At 46.6% G+C, this 19,516-nt stretch overlaps 3 non-coding genes across 3 annotated transcripts; all 3 read left to right on the forward strand.

Annotated features, from left to right (window-relative positions):
* Window positions 1-6,085: 6,085 nt before the first annotated feature.
* On the forward strand, window positions 6,086-6,172 carry trnastop-uca (transfer RNA opal suppressor (anticodon UCA)). Its single transcript has one exon. It is a non-coding gene; the product is annotated as a tRNA-Sec (tRNA).
* A 2,917-nt stretch (window positions 6,173-9,089) lies between these two features.
* trnastop-uca (transfer RNA opal suppressor (anticodon UCA)) lies at window positions 9,090-9,176 on the forward strand. The gene has a single exon. It is a non-coding gene; the product is annotated as a tRNA-Sec (tRNA).
* Window positions 9,177-13,836: 4,660 nt separating this feature from the next.
* trnastop-uca (transfer RNA opal suppressor (anticodon UCA)) lies at window positions 13,837-13,923 on the forward strand. The gene has a single exon. It is a non-coding gene; the product is annotated as a tRNA-Sec (tRNA).
* Window positions 13,924-19,516: the final 5,593 nt, after the last annotated feature.

Below are 19,516 nucleotides of genomic sequence, written 5' to 3' on the forward strand. Positions count from 1 at the left end.
AAGGCAGAATATTATCTGAATGGCGTCAAATTCAGAAAAGGGGAGGTGCAATGAGATCACGGTGTCATGGTACATCAGTCATTGAAAGTTGGCATGCAGGTACAGCAGGTGTTGAAGAACGAAAATCAAATGTTGGCCTTCATAGCTATGGGATTAGGGTGCAGGAGCAGGGACGTCTTACTGCAGTTGTACAGGACCTTGGTGAGGCCTGGAATATTGTGTTCAGTTTTGGTCTCCTAATCTGAGGAAGGACGTTCTTGCTATTGAGGGAGTGCAGCAAAGGTTCTCCAGACTAATTCCCGGATGGCAGGATTGACATATGAGGAGAGACTGGATAGACTGGGCTTGTATTCGCTGGAGTTTAGAAGGATGAGAGGGGATCTCATAGAAATATATAAAATCCTGACGGGACTGGAAACGTTAGATGTAGAAGAATGTTATCGATGTTGGGAAGTCCAGAACCAGGGAACACAGTCTAAGGATAAGGGGTAAGCCATTTAGTACTGAGCTGAGGAGAAACTTTTTCACTCAGAGAGTTGTTAACCTGTGGAATTTTCTACCGCACTGAGTTGTTGATGCCAGTTCATTGGATATATTCAAGAGGGAATTAGATATGGCTCTTACGGCTAAAGGGATCAAGGGGTATGGAGAGAAAGCATGAAAAGGGGTACTGAGGTGAATGATCAGCCATGATCTTATTGAATGGTGGTGCAGGTTCAAAGGGCCGAATGGCCTAATCATGCACCTATTTTCTATGTTTCTGTCGTGTCCTTACACCTTACTATAGAATCACATCTGGCATGTATTGCAGACAAGGTCACTACGTGGCCTGATCCTTTAATCCCAGAAGTACTGACCCTGCGTGGGACCTCCCTTATATACCTGGATAACCAGGTGAGGAGTGCCTCCCACAAGTTCACCCCCTGTGGTCAAGGTGTACATTTCTCAGGTGTATACAGTGTACAGTGTTGTTACATAAAGGTTACAATTATGTGAAGGTTACAAACATGACATCACCTCCCCCCAACGTCTTTGGGTCAAAGATTGAGTCTTTCAGGCGGTCAACGCTCTCTCGTAGAGCGCCGCAGTTGGGGCTCTGGTGGTTAACCCTTGGCATGTGTCACTCTTTCCTGAGGTGATTCCGGCCTGTCCGGGCTGGCCGCAGGGATTGTGCATGCTGGTGAATGTCCTTGTTGCTCATTCACTGGCAGTGGTGTGGGTAACATCTCATGGTCTTCCTCAGGTTCCTCAGTGTCCAAGCTGAACCTTTTCTTTACTTGGTCCAGATGTTTGCGGCATATCTGCCCATTGTTAAGTCTAACCACTATGACTCTATTCCCCTCGTTGCCAATTACAGTACCCTCAAGCCACTTGGGTCCCAAAGCATGATTGAGAACGACTACAGGGTCATTGATTTCTATGCATCTCCCCACTGAGTTGCAATCATGGCACTCGATTTGTGACTGGCGCTTGCCCTCAACAATGTCTGACAGGGCTGGATGAATGAGGAACAGCCGGGTTTTAAGCATGCATTTCATGAGTAGTTCCGCGGGCGGGAATCCCGTGAGCGAATGCGGACGGGAACTACAGGCCAGCAGGAGGCGCGATAGGCGGTACTGAAGGGAGGGTCCTTGAATCCGGAGCATGCCCTGTTTTATGATTTGGACTGCACGTTCCGCCTGGCCATTGGACGCTGGCTTGAACGGTGCTGTCCTGACGTGTTTGATACCATTACCCGACATAAACTCCTGGAATTCATAGCTAGTGAAACACGGGCCATTGTCGCTAACCAGGATGTCCGGCAATCCGTGACTCGCAAAGACCGTACGCAGACTCTCCACAGTGGTGGATGTTGTGCACAAATTCAATATGATGCACTCGATCCATTTCGAGTATGCATCGACAACAATCAGGAACATTTTTCCCATGAACGGGCCTGCGTCGTCTACGTGAATACGTGACCATGCCCTGATGGGCCAGGGCCACGGGCTGAGTGGGGCCTCCCTGGGGGCATTTCCCAGCTGAGCACACGTCGTGTCCCTGCGAACCCAGTGTTCCAGGTCTGAGTCAATTCCTGGCCACCATACATTTGACAGGGCAATGGGCTTCATTAGCACGATGCCTGGGTGCTCGCTGTGGAGTTCCCTGATGAATGCTTCCCTTCCTTTCTGGGGCATAACTACCCGGCTGCCCCACAGCAGGTAGTCGGCTTGGATGGAGAGCTCGTCTATCCGTCTGTGAAACGGTCTGACCTCGTCGGGGCACGCTCCGTGTGCGGGCTCCCAATCCCCAGTCAGGACATATTTCTTAATCAAAGATAGAAGGGGATCTCTGTTGGTCCAGATTTTGATATGACGGGCTGTGATGGGGGAACCTGCGGTGTCGAAAGCATCAACGACCATGACCATCTCCGCGCTTTGCTCTGACGCCCCCTCAGTGGTCGCCAGTGGGATCCTGCTGAGCGCAGCAGCGCAATTTTCGGTGCCTGGTCGGTGCCGTATGGTGTCGTCAAACGCAGCCAGCATGAGAGCCCACCGCTGTATGCGAGCTGACGCATTGGCATTGACAGCCTTGTTGTCGAAAACAGGGATGTTAACGGCTTGTGGTCCGTTTCCAACTCGAACCTTCTGCCGAAAAGGTACTGGTGCATCTTTTTCACCCCATAGACACATGCAAGTGCTTCCTTTTCAACCATCCCGTATCCCCGTTCTGCCTGGGAGAGCGACCTGGAGGCATAAGCCACAGGTTGGAGTTGGCCCTCATCATTACTCTGCTGCAACACGCACCCACCCCCATAGGATGATGCATCACACGTAAAACCAGTTTCTTACAGGGGTTGTACAAGGTCAACAGCTTGTTCGAACAAAGCAGGTTCCGCGCCCGATTGAAAGCCCGTTCTTGACCGTCCCCACAAAACCATTCGTAACCCTTACGCAGGAGCACGTGTAGCAGCTCCAACAATGTGCTTAAGTTCGGCAGAAAGTTCCCGAAGTAGTTCAAGAGTCCCAGGAATGACCGCAACTCCGATGTGTTGCCAGGCCTGGGCGCACGACGGATCGCCTCCGTTTTGGATTCGGTCGGCCGGATCCCGTCTGCGGCAACCCTCCTGCCCAAAAACTAGACCGCTTGGGCCAAAAACACACACTTGGACTTCTTTAGTCGCAAGCCTACCCAGTCCAGTCGGCGAAGCACCTGCTCCAGGTTGTGGAGGTGTTCCTCGATGTCTCGACCTGTGATTAGGGTGTCATCTTGGAGTACAATTGTTCCAGGAATGGATTTGAGCAAGCTTTCTATGTTCCTCTGGAAGATAGCGGCCGCTTGATGAATGCCAAATGGACACCTGTTGTAAACAAATAGCCCCTTGTGCGTAGTGATGGTGGTCAGAAGCTTGGATTCTTCAGCCAGTTCCTGAGTCATGTCGGCTGAAGTGAGGTCCAACTTAGTGAACAGCTTGCCACCTGCCAGTGTGACAAAAAGATCCTCCGTTCTTGGAAGCGGGTATTGGTCCTGTAGTGACACTCGGTTGATGGTGGCCTTGTTGTCACCACAAATCCTGACCGAGCCATCCGCTTTAAGGACAGGAACGATGGGGCTTGCCCAGTCACTGAATTCAACAGGCGAAATTATGCCCTCTCTTTGCAGCCTGTCCAACTCACTCTCAATTCTCTCACGCATCACATACGGCACGTCTCTGGCTTTGTGGTGCACTGGTCTGGCGTTCGGGGTGATGCGTATCACTACTTTGGTGTCCTTAAAAGTCCCGACACCTGGTTGAAAAAGTGACTCAAATTTCTGTAGAACCTGTGAGCATGAACTTCGCTCCACAGATGAAATGGCATGCACATCCCCCCATTTCCAGCTCATCTCGGCTAACCAGCTCCTCCCCAAGAGCGCAGGACCATTCCCCGGGACAATCCAGAGTGGCAGCCGGTTCTCCGATCCACTGTGTGTGATCACCAAGTTTGCACTGCCTAGCACTGGGATGATCTCTCTGGTGTACGTCCGTAGCCGTGTGTCAATGCGTTTCAGTTTGGGCCTGTTAGCTTTGAGTGGCCGTAGTTTTTCAAATTGTTGGGCACTCATAAGTGACTGGCTGCCTCCTGTGTCCAGCTCCATGCGTACCGGGATGTCATTTAATAGGACTTTCATCATCATAGGTGGCGTTTTGGTATATGTGCTGTGGATGTTTGCCACATGAACCCGCTGGACTTCAGCAGCCATAACTTTGACCCAAGCATCAACCTGCCTTGGAGACTCCTCGTTTGGTTCCTCTGCCTCATAAACTAGCCTTTCTACTGGCTTTCTGCACATTCTGGCCAAATGTCCACTGAAGTTACAGTTTCTACAGATAAATTGTTGAAACCTACAGGTTTTCGCAGCATGTCTGCCACTGCACCTGCAGCATGAGCTGAGATTGTTGTGAACAATGAAACTGTTACCAGGTATTCCTCTCTGATCGTTTCTTTGATTACTCCTGAGCACTCTGTTGGGGAGTATCAATGGTCCCATCCCGGGAGGCATTGTCCCTTGTGATGGCGTGAATTGCCGATCCCCCTGCCATTGTCTCTGTTGCTGGCCCACCCTAGAGTCTGCTGCTACCTGGGCGGTGTCGAATTGCCCTTGCCTGCCTGTGGGGTTCTGAGTCACGTTTACAATGTTAACTCCCTGTTCCATCGCTACGTTGGAACCACGGCTGTGCATGTAAATTATCTTGGTCTCCTCTTCCCCTGCCATGAAGGTCTGAGCTATCAACGCTGCCCTATCCAAAGACAAGTCCTTGGTCTCGATAAGCTTGCTATCCCGGCATGACCAATGCCCTCAATGAAGAAATCCCTAACGTCTCCCCACTGCAGGCTTCTGTGAACTTACAGAGTCTGGCCAAACGCCAAAGGTCTGCAACGAAGTCCGATATGCTTTGTCCATCCTGACGCCATTGTGTATAGAACCGGTGCCGGGCCATGTGTATACTGCTCGCTGGTTTGAGGTGCTCACCGATCAGTGTGCTGAGCTCTTCAAAGGACTTGCCCGCCGGCTTCTTGGGTGTGAGCAGGTCTTTCATTAGCGTCTTGGCTCCACAGCTGGCCAGTAGATGCGCCCTCTGCTTGTCAGTCGCTTCCTCTCCCAGCCAGTCCTTCGTGACAAAGCTCTGCTGGAGCCTCTCAACGAAATCGTCCCAGTCCTCACCAACACAGTACAGTTCCTCTGTGCTACCGGTGGCCATCTTCATGAGTCGTTGATTCCCGTTTCTCGTCGCGAAATATAGTGTCCTCACACCTTACTATAGAATCACATGAGGCATGTATTGCAGACAAGGTCACTACGTGACCTGAACCTTTATTGTCAGGGCCAAGAAGGGCTGACCCTGCGTGGGACCTCCCTTTATATACCTGGATGACCAGGTGAGGAGTGTCTCCTACAAGTTCACCCCCTGTGGTCAAGGTGTGCATTTCTCAGGTGTATACAGTGTACAGTGTTGTTACATAAAGGTTACAGTTATGTGAAGGTTACAAACATGACAGTTTCTATGAATCTCGCCATCGCAACCTGTTACAGGTATTTACACTTGGCACAGAACATGGCCTCATGGTCCAACCAAAGGTTCGGGGGTAATCTATGACCCAACCGAGTCGACATAGAATGACACATCATTTAACAGCACAGAAACAGTCCATTCGGCCCAATCGGTCTGTAGAATCGTCAGCCTGGCGGTATGGGATCATGCGACAGTTTCGGTCCTAACCTCAGGGTCCAATTATCAGCAGATTGCAGGAAGCTCAGTCTGAGTGAGGATTTCTGTATCTCGGAGGATGCTGGGCTCTCCAAGGGCTGCGTCCTCAATCAATCAATGAAAGGCCGAAGAACGTTAATAATATGCAACCTAATCTGCATAGTCAATCCTGTCAGACTTTGATAAAAAATAGATGGTGTTATTTTTGCTATGTTCTCAATGTATGAATACGGTGTGATGTAAATCTGAATCTAAAACTGGGAAGTAGTTGAGCGACACTGATAATCTACTCACCCTGAATCTAATGTGTTACATCTTTCTGTGTTTTATATAAGCCTGCCCCGGTGTTAGTTTATTGTCTGGATGGTTCTCAGTGGTCTGGGATGCAGGCTTCAAACCTGTAGTTGTCTAATGACAGAGTGGTTCAATTCCACCTTTCAGGTGGAGTGTGTGTGATGATTAATGGATCTGTAGGTAGTTATTTTAAAATAGTCCTAATATCCACTCACCTCGATAAAGTGAAGTAATGTGGTGGCACAATCTTAAAATTTGTCCCAAGCTATTTCGGAATGACATCTGAAAGTGATTTATCAAACACAATGGTTTGTGGAAATCTGCAATTCACACCCTTCCACCTGCCAAAGGCTGTGAATGTTGGGCCAGTTGGAGTTTTAAAGACTGAGATCAATATATTGAGGTAAAGTTACAAAGGCACATGGACCAATGGTGGGTTAATGGAGTTGAGGTACAGATCATCCATCATCGAATGGAATGGTGGTACAGGCTAGAGGGGCTGAATGGCCCACTGCTGTTACTAATTGTGGCTGCAGAAATTAGTCACAAAGGTTATAATATCACTTTCACTGACAGTGCGAACATCTGCAGTTCAGTTACCAGTGTTCGCAATGATCTGCAAGAGGTTTATTGGGTAATGGGGGATGTGGGCAATCGGCCTGTGTTGTAGTCGGAGCCCCCTGGTATCCCTGTCTGGCCTGTTCTATCATTCTGAAAGAGTGAGGACCACGGAATGTGACTGGCCTTTAAAGCCCATTATAAATTAACATCCTGCCCGCACTGTGTGCGACTGAGTCGCTCACCGATACAAATACTGAGGAGACGTTCAGCGTTCAGTTGAAGGCTCTGCACGTTCTGGGATGGAATATCGCGCACTGCTCTTGCCAAAGTTCTGAAACATAATTTGATGAAAGGCTCCCTCTCACTCTAAGCCTGAGGGACTTCATTTTTTCTGCAATGGCAGAATATGACATGGAAAGATACAACAGCACCTCCAATAACAAGTACGAGGGGCTCGTGGATTTCTTTGTCACTAAGATTGAGACCAGCCATTCAGCTGCCCCTGCTGTATCCCCCCTTCCCTTGCCCACCAAGCAGTAATTCCTCTCAGGCTCTGTGCTAACCCTGAACTTGCTTCATTCTCTGGCTTCCCGTGTATCTCCCCTCAGGCTCTGTCTGAGTTCATCTTCTCCATGGAACCCGCCCCCTGCTCCCCTGACCTCATTTTGGTTGAACTGTGGACCACCCAACTTCCCTTCCTGGACACCATGCTAGCTGACATTGTACCCTCTCATCAGGTACTGTCCCTCTCCCTTTCAAAACCAGCAACATCATCACCTCCTCAACTAACCAACCCTCGGCCCTTCTGCCCTTGCAAGCTACTGCCCCATCTCCACCCTTCCTCCAACATTCCTCTTGATGCACTCCCAATGGAAAGTTTATCGAAGTTTCATGTTTCAAGGACTGCATTCAATGACTTTCACCCGTGAGCAGCAGGTGAGTTATCACAACGAGCACACAGTCAGTGTATCACCCACACATCAGACAGAGGCGAGATGTTAAGATCTCCATCGCAACCTGTTAGAGGCATTTACACTTGGCACACAATATGGCCTCATAGTCCACCGAAAGGTTCAGGGATAACCTATGACCGAACCTAGTAGACTTAGAATGACACATCATTTTACAGCACAGAAACAGGCCATTCGGCCCAATCAGCCTGAGTTTGCTGATGATACAATGATGGGAGGAAGGGTAATGTGTGAAGAGGACATAAAGGGGCTGCAGAAGGACATAGACAGTGAATGGGCAAAAATTTGGCAGATGGTGTATAATGTTGGAAAGTGTGAGGTTATGCACTTTGGCAGAAAAAATCAAAGAGCAAGTTACTATTTAAATGGAGATAGATTGCAAAGTGCTGCAGTACAATGGGACCTGGGGTACTTGTGCATGAAACACAAAAGGATAGTATGCAGGTACAGCAAGTGATCAGGAAGGGCAAAGGAATCTTGGCCTTTATTGCAAAGGGGATGGAGTATAAAAGCAGGGAAGTCTTGTTACAGCTGTACAGGGTATTGGTGAGGCCACACCTGGAGTACTGCGTGCAGTTTTGGTTTCCATATTTACGAAAGGATATACTTGCTGTGGAGGCAGTTCAGAAAAGGTTCATTAGGTTGATCCCGGGGATGAGGGATTTGACTTATGAAGAAAAGTCATAAGTCTAATTGAAGAATTAGGTTGGGCCCCTATTCATTGGAATTCAGAAGAATGAGAAGTGATCTTATAGAAATGTATAAGATTATGAGGGGGCTTGACAAGGTGGATGCAGAGAGGATGTTTCCACTGATGGGGAGACTAGAACTAGAGGGCACGATCTTAGAATAAGGGGCCGTCCATTTAAAACTGAGATGAGGAGAAATTTCTTCTCTTCGAGGATTGTAAATCTGTGGAATTCACTGCCTCAGAGAGCTGTGGAAACTGGGACATGAAATAAATTTATGACAGAAATAGACAGTTTCTTCAACGATAAGGGACTTAAGAAGTTATGGGGAGCGGGCGGGGAAGTGGAGCTGAGTCCATGATCAGATCAGCCATGATCTTAGTGAATGGCGGAGCAGACTCGAGGGGCCTTATGGCCGACTCCTGCTTCTATTTCTTCTGTTCTTATGTTCTTAGCGATCGTCGGCTTGGTGGCATGGGATCATGCGACAGCTCGGTCCTAACCTCAGGGTCCAATTATCAGCAGATTGCAGGAAGCTCAGCCTGAGTGAGGATTTCTGTATCCCGGAGGATGCTGGGCTCTCCAAGGGCTGCGTCCTAAAACAATCAATGAAAGGCTGAAGAAGGTTAATAATATGCAAAGAATCTGCATAGTCAATCTTGTCAGGCTTTGATGAAAAATAATGGTGTTATTTTTGCCATGTTGTGAATGTATGGATACGGTGTGATGTAAATCTGAATCTAAAACTGGGAAGTAGTTGAGCGACACTGATAATCTACTCACCCTGAATTAAATGTGTTACATCTTTCTGTGTTTTATATAAGCCTGTTTCGCTGTTAGTTTATTGTCTGGATGAGTCTCAGTGGTCTGGGATGCAGGCTTCAAACCTGTAGCTGTCTAGCGACAGAGTGGTTCAATTCCACCTTTCAGACGCAGTGTGAGTGATGATTAATGGATCTGTAGGTTGTTGTTTTTAAATAGTTGGAGTATCCACTCGCCTCGATAAAGTACAGTCATTTCTATTGGTGTAATAATCCATAACATGGGGGCATGATCTTAAAATTTGACCCAGGCTATATAGGAGTGACATCAGGAAGTGATTTATCAAACACAATGGTTTGTGGAAATCTGGATTTCACACCCCTCCACCTGCCAAATGGCTGTGAATGTTGGGCCAGTTGGAGCTTTGAAGACTGATATCGATAGATTGAGATAAAGTTACAAAGGGATATGGAATAAAGGTGGGTTAATGGAGTTGAGGTACAGATCAGCCATGATCGAATGGAATGGCAGTACAGGCTCGAGGGGCTGAATGGCCCACTGCTGTTACTAATTGTGGCTGCAGAAATAAGTCACAACAGTTATAATACCTGTTTCCATCTCCTATTTCCACCTCCGTAACATTGCCTGCCTCCGTCTCTGCCTCAGCTCTTCTGCTGCTGAAACCCTCATCCATGCCTTTGTTACCTCTAGACTGACAACTCCTGGCTGGCCTCCCACATTCTACAATATGTCAACTTGAGGTCATCCAAAACTTGGCAGCCCGTACCCTTATTCGCACCAAGTCCCACTCACCCATCAGCCCTGTGCTCACTGACATTCATTGACTCCCGGTTAAACAACACCTCGATTTCAAAATGTTCATCCTTGTTTATAAATCCCTCCATGGCCTCTCCTGTTGCTATCTCTGTCGTCTCTCTCAAGCTCACAACCCCACGAGATGTCTGCGCTCCTCAAATTCTTCCCTCGTGAGCATCTTTGATTACAATCGCTCAACCATTGGTGGCCGTGCCTTCTGTTGCCGAGGCCCAAAATTCTGTAATTGCCTCCCCAAAACTCTACACCTCTCTACCTCTCTTACCTTCTTCAAGACGCACTTTAAAATAAAAACTACCTCCTTAACCAAGTTTTTGGTCATCTGCCGTAATTTCTTCTTATGTGGCTTGGTATCAAATTCACCTGTTTTGTCTTCCAACCCTGCTGTGAAGTGACATGGAACATTTTACTACGTTAACGGCGCTATTTAAATCAAAGATTTTTGGTTGTTTCACTTACAGTGTGAACATCTACAGTTCAGTTACCAGTGTTCGCAATGATCTGCAAGAGGTTTATGTGGGTAATGGGGGATGTGGGCAATCTGCCTGTGGCACAGTCGGATCTCCCTCCTCAACTAACCAACCCTCGGCCCTTCTGTCCTTGCAAGCTACTGCCCCATCTCCCCCTTCCTTCAACATTCCTCTTGACGCACACCCAGTGGAATGTTTATCCAAGATTCATGTTTTAAGGACTGCATTCAATGACATTCACCCGTGAGCAGGAGGTGAGATTTCACAACTGCAACATAGTCAGTGTCTCACCCACACATCAGACAGAGGCGCAATAGTACGAAGGACATTAGCTTGGATGATATGGAATCTGTATGGTTGGAGCTGCGGAATACCAAAGAATATCATCGGAGTTGTGTACAGACCACCAAACAGTCGTGGTGAGGTTGCGGACAGCATCAAACAAGAAATTAGGGATGCGTGCAATAAAGGTACAGCAGTTATCATGGGTGACTTTAATGTACATATAGATTGGGCTAACCAAACAGTTAGCAATACAGTGGAGGAAGATTTCCTGGAGTCAATAAGGGATGATTTTCTCGACCAATATGTTGAGGAACCAACTCGAGGGCTCGCCATCCTAGACTGGGTGATGTGTAATGGGAAAGGACTAATCAGCAATCTTGTTGTGCGAGGCCACTTGGGGAAGAGTGACCATAATATGGTAGAATTCTTTATTAAGATGAAGAGTGACAAAGTTAATTCAGAGACTAGGGTCCTGAACTTGAGGAAAGGTAACTTCAATGGTATGAGACGGGAATTGGCTAGAAAAGACTCGCGAATAATATTTAAAGGATTGACAGTGGATAGGCAATGGCAGACATTTAAAGATCACATGGATGAACTTCAACAATTGTACATCCCTGTCTAGAGTAAAAATAAAACGGGGAAGGTGGCTCAACCGTGGCTAACATGGGAAATTAAGGATAGTGTTAAATCCAAGGAAGAGGCATTTAAATTGGCCAGAAAAAGCAGCAAACCTGAGGACTGGGAGAAATTTAGAATTCAGTGGAGGAGAACAAAGGGTTTAATTAGGAGGGGGAAAATAGAGTACGAGAGGAAAGTTGCAGGGATCATAAATATGACTGCATAAGCTTCTATAGATATGTGAAGAGAAAAAGATGAGTGAAGACAAACGTCTATCCCTTGCAGTCAGAATCAGGTGAATTTATAATGGGGAACAAAGAAATGGCAGACCAATTGAACAAATACTTTGGTTCTGTCTTCATGAAGGAAGGCACAAATAGCCTTCCGGAAATACTAGCGGACTGAGGGTCTAGTGAGACAGAGGAACTGAAGGAAATCCTTATTCGGCAGGAAAGTGTGTTAGGGAAATTGATGGGATTGAAGGCCGATAAATCTCCGGGTCCTGATAGTCTGCATCCCAGAGTACTTCAGGAATTGGCCCTGGAAATAGTGGATGCATTGGTGATCATTTTCCAGCATTCTATAGATTCTGGATCAGTTCCTATGGACTGGAGGGCAGCTAATGTAAAACCACTTTTTAAAAAAGCAAGGAGAGAAAAATCGGGTAATTATAGACCAGTTAGCCTGACATCAGTAGTGGGGAAAATGTTGGAATCAATTAGTAAAGATAAAATAGCAGTGCATTTGGAAAGCAGTGACAGGATCAGTCCAAGTCAGCATGGATTTATGAAAGGGAAATCATGCTTGACAAATCTTCTAGAATTTTTTGAGGATGTACCTAGTAGAGTGGACAAGGGCGAACCAGTGGATGTGGTGTATTTGGACTTTCAAAAGGCTTTTAACAAGGTCCCACACAAGAGATTGGTGTGCAAAATTAAGCCTATGATATTGGGGGTAATGTACTGACATGGATAGAGAACTGGTTGGCAGTCAGGAAGCAGAGAGTTGGGAAAAACACGTCCTTTTCAGAATGGCAGGCAGTGACTAGTGGGGTGCCGCAGGGCTCAATGCTGGGACCCTAGCTATTTTCAATAAATATTCACGATTTAGATGAAGGAATTGATTGTAATATCTCCAAGTTTGCAGATGACACTAATTTAGTGTGAGCTGTGAGGAGGACGCTAAAAGGCTGCAGAGTGACTTGGATAGGTTAGGTGAGTGGGAAAATGCATGGCAGATGCAGTGTAATGTGGATAAATGTGAGATTATCCACTTTGGTGGCAAAAACACGAAGGCAGAATATTATCTGAATGGCGTCAGATTTGGAAAAGGCGAGGTGCAACGAAACCTGTGTGTCATGGTGCATCAGTCATTGAAAGTTGGCATACAGGTACAGCAGGTGGTGAAGAAGGCAAATGGTATGTTGGCTTTCATAGCTAGTGGATTTTAGTATAATAGCAGGGAGGTCTTACTGCAGTTGTACAGGGCCTTGGTGAGGCCTCAACTGGAATATTGTGTTCAGTTTTGGTCTCCGAATCTGAGGAAGGAAGTTCTAGCTATTGAGGGGAGTGCAGCGAAGGTTCTCCAGACTAATTCCCAGGATGGCAGGACTGACATATGAGGAGAGACTTAAGCGACTGGGCCTGTATTCACTGGAGTTTAGAAGGATGAAAGGGGATCTCTTAGAAACATATAAAATTCCTACGGGACTGGACTCGTTAAATGCAAGAAGAATGATACCTAAGTTGGGGAAGTCCAGAACCAGGGAACCCATTCTAAGGATAAGGGGTAAGCCATTTAGGACTGAGATGAGGAGAAACTTCTTCACTCAGAGAGTTGTTAACCTGTGGAATTCTCTAGCGCAGAGAGTTGTTGATGCCAGTTCATTGGATATATTCAAGAGGGAGTTAGATATGGCCCTTACGGCTAAAGGGATCAAGGGGTGTGGAGTTAAAGCATGAAAGGGGTACTGAGGTGAATGATCAGCCATGATCTTATTGAATGGTGGTCCAGGCTCGAAGGGCCGAATGGCCTACTCCTGCATCTATTTGCTATGTTGCTATGAAGGTCGCCATCGCAGCCTGTTACAGGCATTTACACTTGGCACACAACATGGCCTCATAGTCCAACCAAAGGTCCAGGGGTAACCTATGACCCAACCTAGTAGACATAGAATGACACATCATTTTACAGCTCAGAAACAGGCCATTCGGCCCAATCGGTCTGTAGAATCGTCGGCTTGGCGGCATGGGATCATGCGACAGTTTCGGTCCTAACCTCAGGGTCCAATTATCAGCAGATTCCAGGAAGCTCAGTCTGAGTGAGGATTTCTGTATCCTGGAGGATGCTGGGCTCTCCAAGGGCGGTGTCCTAAAGCAATCAATGAAAGGCCGAAGATCATTAATAATATGCAAACTAATCTGCATAGTCAATCCTGTCAGGCTTTGATTAAAATTAATGGGGTTATTTTTGCCATGTTGTCAATGTATGGATACGGTGTGATGTTAATCTGAATATAAAACTGCGAAGTAGTTGAACGACACTGATAATCTACTCAGCCTGAATATAACATGTTACATCTTTCTGTGTTTTATATAGGCCTGTCCCGGTGTTAGTTTATTGTCTGGATGAGTCTCAGTGGTCTGGGATGCAGGTTTCAAACCTGTAACTGTCTAACGACAGAGTGATTCAATTCCACCTTTCAGGTGCAGTGTGAGTGATGATTAATGGATCTGTAGGCAGTTATTTTTAAATAGTTGGTGTATCCACTTGCCTCGATAAAGTGAAGTCATTTCTATTGGTGTAATAATCCATAACATGGGGGCATAATCTTAAAATTTCACGCAGGCAATTCCAGAGTGAGATCAGGAAGTGATTTATCAAACACAATGGTTTGTGGAAATCTGGAATTCACATCCTTCCACCTGCCAAACGGGTGTGAATGTTGGGCCAGTTGGAGCTTTGAAGACTGAGATCGCTAGAATTTTGTTAGGTAACGGTACAAAGGGATATGAAACAAAGGTGGGTTAATGGAGTTGAAGTACAGATCAGACATGATCTATTTGAATGGCGGTACAGGCTCGAGAGGCTGAATGGCCCACTGCTGTTACTAATTGTGGCTGCAGAAATACGTCACAAAGGTTATAATGCCTGTTTCCATCTCCTATTTCCACCTCCGTAACTTTGCCCGCCTCCGCCCCGCCTCAGCTCTTCTGCTGCTGAAACCCTCTCCATGCCTTTATTACCTCATCCAAGACTTGACAACTCCAATGCATGCCTGGCTGGCTTCGCACATTCTACCAGACATAAACTTAAGGTTGTGCAAAGCTTGGCAGCCCGAGTCCTATATCACACCAAGTCCCGCTCACACATCACCCCTGTGCTCACTGACCTTCATTGGTACCCGGTTAAACAATGCCTCGATTTCAAAATGTTCATCCTTGTTTATAAATCCCTCCATGGCCTCTCCCTCCCGATCTCTGTATCTCTCTCAGGCCCAGAACACCACGAGATGTCTGCGCTCCTCAAATTCTTCCCTGTTGAGCATCCCTGATTATAATCACTCAACCATCGGTATCCTTCTACTGTCTAGCCCCAAAGTTCTGGAACTCCGTCCCTAAAACTCTCCGCCTCTCTACCTCTCTTATCTTCTTTAAGACACACCCTAAAAATTACCTCATTTAACCAAGCTTTTGGTCATCTGCTGTAATTTCTTCTTGCGTGGCTTGGTGTCAAATTTATCTATTTGATCTTCTAACACTGTTGTGACGTGCCGTGGGACGTTTTAATGCGTTAAAGGCACTATATAAATAAAAGCTGTTGTTGTTGTTTCACTTACAATGCAAACATCTGCAGTTCAGCTACCAGTGTTCGCAATGATCTGCAAGAGGTTTATGTGGTAATGTGGGATGTGGGCAATCTGCCTGTGGTACAGTCGGATCTCCCTGGTATCCCTGTCTGGCCTGTTCTATCATTCTGAAAGAGTGAGGACCACGGAATGTGACTGGCCTTTAAAGCCCATTATAAATTAACATCCTGCCCACACTGTGTGCGACTGAGTCGGTCACCGATACAATCACTGAGGAGACGTTCAGCGTTCAGTTGAAGGCTCTGCACGTTCTGGGATGGAATATCGCGCATTGCTCTTTCCAAAGTTCTGAAACATGATTTGATGAAATGCTCCCTCTCACTCTAAGCTGGAGGGATTTCATTTTTTCTGCAATGGCAGCATTTGACATTGAAAGATACAACAGCACCTCCAATAACAAGTACGAGGGTCTCGTGGACTTCTTTGTCGCTGAGATTGAGACCATCCGTTCAGCTGCCCCAACAAGCAGTAATTCCTCTCAGGCTCTGTGCTAACCCTGAACCTGCTTCATACTCTGGCTTACCGCATATCTCCCCTCAGGCTCTCACTGAGTTCATCTTGTCCATGGAAGCCACCCACTACTCCCCTGACCTCTTTCCCGCTAAACTGCGGACCACCCAACTTCCCTTCCTGGACACCATGCTAGCTGACATTGTACCCTCTCCTCAGGTACTGTCCCCCTCCCTTTCAAAAGCACCACCGTCATCACCTCCTCAAATAAACAACCCTCGGCCCTTCTGTCCTTGCAAGCTACTGCCCCATCTCCACCTTTCCTCCAAAATTCCTGTTGATGCACACCCAGTGGAAAGTTTGTCCAAGGTTCCTGTTTCAAGGTCTGCATTCAATGGCTTTCACCCGTGAGCAGTAGGTGAGATATCACAACTGGCACCACAGTCAGTGTCTCACCCACACATCAGACAGAAGAAGGACATTAGCTTGGATGATATGGAGTCTGTAAGGTGGAGCTGCTGAATACCAAATGGCTGAAAACGCTAGTGGGAGTTGTGTACAGACCACCAAATAGTAGTAGTGAGGTTGGGGACAGCTTCAAACAAGAAATTAGGGATGCATGCAATAAAGATACAGCAGTTATCATGGGCGACTTTAATCTGCATATAGATTGGGCTCACCAAACTTGTAGTAATACGGTGGAGGAGGATTTCCTGGAGTGTATTAGGGATGGTTTTCTTGACCAATATATCAAGGAACCAACTAGAGGGCTGGCCATCCTACACTGGGTAATGTGTAATGAGAAAGGACTAATTAGCAATCTTGTTGTGCGAGGCCCCTTGGGGAGGAGTGACCATAATATGGTAGAATTCTTTATTAAGATGCAGAGTGACACAGTTAATTCAGAGACTAGGGTCCTGAACTTAAGGAAAGGTAACTTTGATGGTATGAGACGTGAATTGGCTAGAATAGACTGGCGAGTGATACTTAAAGTGTTGACGGTGGATAGGCAATGGCAAACATTTAAAGATAACATGCATGAACTTTAACAATTGTACATCCCTGTCTGGAGTAAAAATAAAATGGTGAAGGTGGCTCAACCGTGGTTAACAAGGGAAATTAAGGATAGTGTTAAATCCAAGGAAGAGGCAGATAAATTGGTCAGAAAAAGCAGCAAACCTGAGGACTGGGAGAAATTTAGAATTCAGCAGAGGGGGACAAAGGGTTTAATTAGGAGGGGGAAAATAGAGTATGAGAGGAAGCTTGCTGGGAACATAAAAACTGACTGCAAAAGCTTCTATAGATATGTGAAGAGAAAAAGGTTAATGAAGGCAAAAGTAGGTCCCTTGCAGTCAGATTCAGGTGAATTTATAATGGGGAACAAAGAAATGGCAGACCAGTTGAACAAATACTTTGGTTCTGTCTTCATGAAGAAAGGCACAAATAACCTTCGGGAAATATTAGGGGACCGAGGGTCTAGTAAGAAGGATGAACTGAAGGAAATCCTTATTAGGCGGGAAATTGTGTCAGGGAAATTGATGGGATTGAAGGCCGATAAATCCCCAGGGCCTGATAGTCTGCATCCCAGAGTACTTAAGGAAGTGGCCCTAGAAATAGTGGATGCATTGGTGATCATTTTCTAACAGTCTATCGACTCTGGATCAGTTCCTATGGACTGAAGGGTAGCCAATGTAACACTACTTTTTAAAAAAGGAGGGAAAGAGAAAACGTGAAATTATAGACCGTTTAGCCTGACATCAGTCGTGGGGAAAATGTTGTAATCAATTATGAAAGATGAAATAACAGCGCATTTGTAAAGCAGTGACAGGATCGGTCCAAGTCAGCATGGATTTACGAAAGGGAAATTATGCTTGACAAATCTTCTGGAATTTTGTGGGGATGTAACTCGTAGTGTGGACAAGATAGAGCCAATGGATGTGGTGTATTTGGACTTTCAAAAGGCTTTTGACAAGGTCCCACACAAGAGATTAGTGTGCAAAATTAAAGCACATAGTATTGGGGGTAATGTACTGACGTGGATAGAGAACTGGTTAGCAAACAGGAAGCAGAGAGTCAGGATAAACGGGTCCTTTTCAGAATTGCAGGCAGTGACTAGTGGGGTACTGCAGGGCTCAGTGCTGGACCCCAGCTATTTACAACATACATTAATGATTTAGATGAAGGAATTGAGTGTAATATCTCCAAGTTTGCAGATGACAATAAGCTGGGTGGCGGTTCGAGCTGTGAGGAGGACACTAAGAGGCTGCAGGCTCACTTGTAGAGGTTAGGTGAGTGGGCAAATGCATGGCAGATGCAGTATAATGTGGATAAATGTGAGGTCATCCACTTTGATGGTAAAAACAAGAAGGCAGAATATTATCTGAATGGCGGCAAATTCGGAAAAGGGGAGGTGCAACGAGACCTGGGTGTCATGGTACATCAGTCATTGAAAGTTGCCATGCAGGTACAGCAGGTGTTGAAGAAGGCAAATGGAATGTTGGCCTTCATAGCTATGGGATTTGAGTGTAGGAGCAGGGAGGTCTTACTGCAGTTGTACAGGACCTTGGTGAGGCCACACCTGGAATATTGTGTTCAGATTTGGTCTCCTAATCTGAGGAAGGACGTTCTTGCTATTGAGCGAGTGCAGCGAAGGTTCTCCAGACTAATTCCCGGGATGTCAGGATTGACATATGAGGTGGTACTGGATCGCCTGGGCCTGTATTCACTGGAGTTTAGAAGGATGAGAGGGGATCTCATAGAAACATATAAAATCCTGACGGGACTGGACACGTCAGATACAGGAAGAATGTTACCGTAGTTGGGAAGTCCAGAACCAGGGAACACAGTCTAAGGATAAGGGGTAAGCCATTTAGGACTGAGCTGAGGAGAAACTTCTTCACTCCGAGAGTTGTTAACCTGTGGAATTTTCTACCGCAGTGAGTTGTTGATGCCAGTTCATTGGATATATTCAAGAGGGAATTAGAGATGACTCTTACGGCTAAAGGGATCAAGGGGTATGGAGAGAAAGCATGAAAGTGGTACTGAGGTGAATGATCAGCCATGATCTTATTGAATGGTGATGCAGGTTCGAAGGGCCGAATGGCCTAATCCTGCACCTATTTTCTATGTTTCTGTCGTGTCCTTACACCTTACTATAGAATCACATCAGGCATGTACTGCAGACAAGGTCACGACGTGGCCTGATCCTTTATTCCCAGAAGTACTGACCCTGCGTGGGACCTCCCTTATATACCTGGATGACCAGGTGAGGAGTGTCTCCCACAAGTTCACCACCTGTGGTCAAGGTGTGCATTTCTCAGGTGTATACAGTGTACAGTGTTGTTACATAAAGGTTACAGTTATGTGAAGGTTACAAACATGACATCACCTCCCCCCAACGTCTTTGGGTCAAAGATTGAGTCTTTCAGGCGGTCAACATTCTCTCGTAGAGCGCCGCAGTTGGGGCTCTGGTGGTTAAGCCTTGGCATGTGTCTCTTTTTCCTGAGGTGATTCCGGCCTGTCCGGGCTGGCCGCAGGGACTGTGCATGCTGGTGAATGTCCTTGTTGCTCGTTCACTGGCAGTGGTGTGGGTAACATCTCATGGTCTTCCTCAGGTACCTCAGTGTCCATGCTGAACCTTTTTCTTTACTTGGTCCAGATGTTTGCGGCATATCTGCCCATTGTTAAGTCTAACCACTATGACCCTATTCCCCTTTTTGCCAATTACAGTACCCTCAAGCCACTTGGTTCCCAAAGCATGATTGAGAACGACTACAGGGTCATCGATTTCTATGCTTCTCCCCACTGAGTTGCAATCATGGCACTCGATTTGGGACTGGCGCTTGCCCTCAACAATGTCTGACAGGACAGGATGAATGAGGGACAGCCGGGTTTTAAGCGTGCATTTCATGAATAGTTCCGCGGGCGGCAATCCCGTGAGCGAATGCGGACGGGACCTATAGGCCAGCAGGAGGCGTGATAGG

Source organism: Pristiophorus japonicus, chromosome 19 (assembly GCF_044704955.1).
Source record: "Pristiophorus japonicus isolate sPriJap1 chromosome 19, sPriJap1.hap1, whole genome shotgun sequence".
NCBI classification, from domain to species: Eukaryota; Metazoa; Chordata; class Chondrichthyes; family Pristiophoridae; genus Pristiophorus; species Pristiophorus japonicus.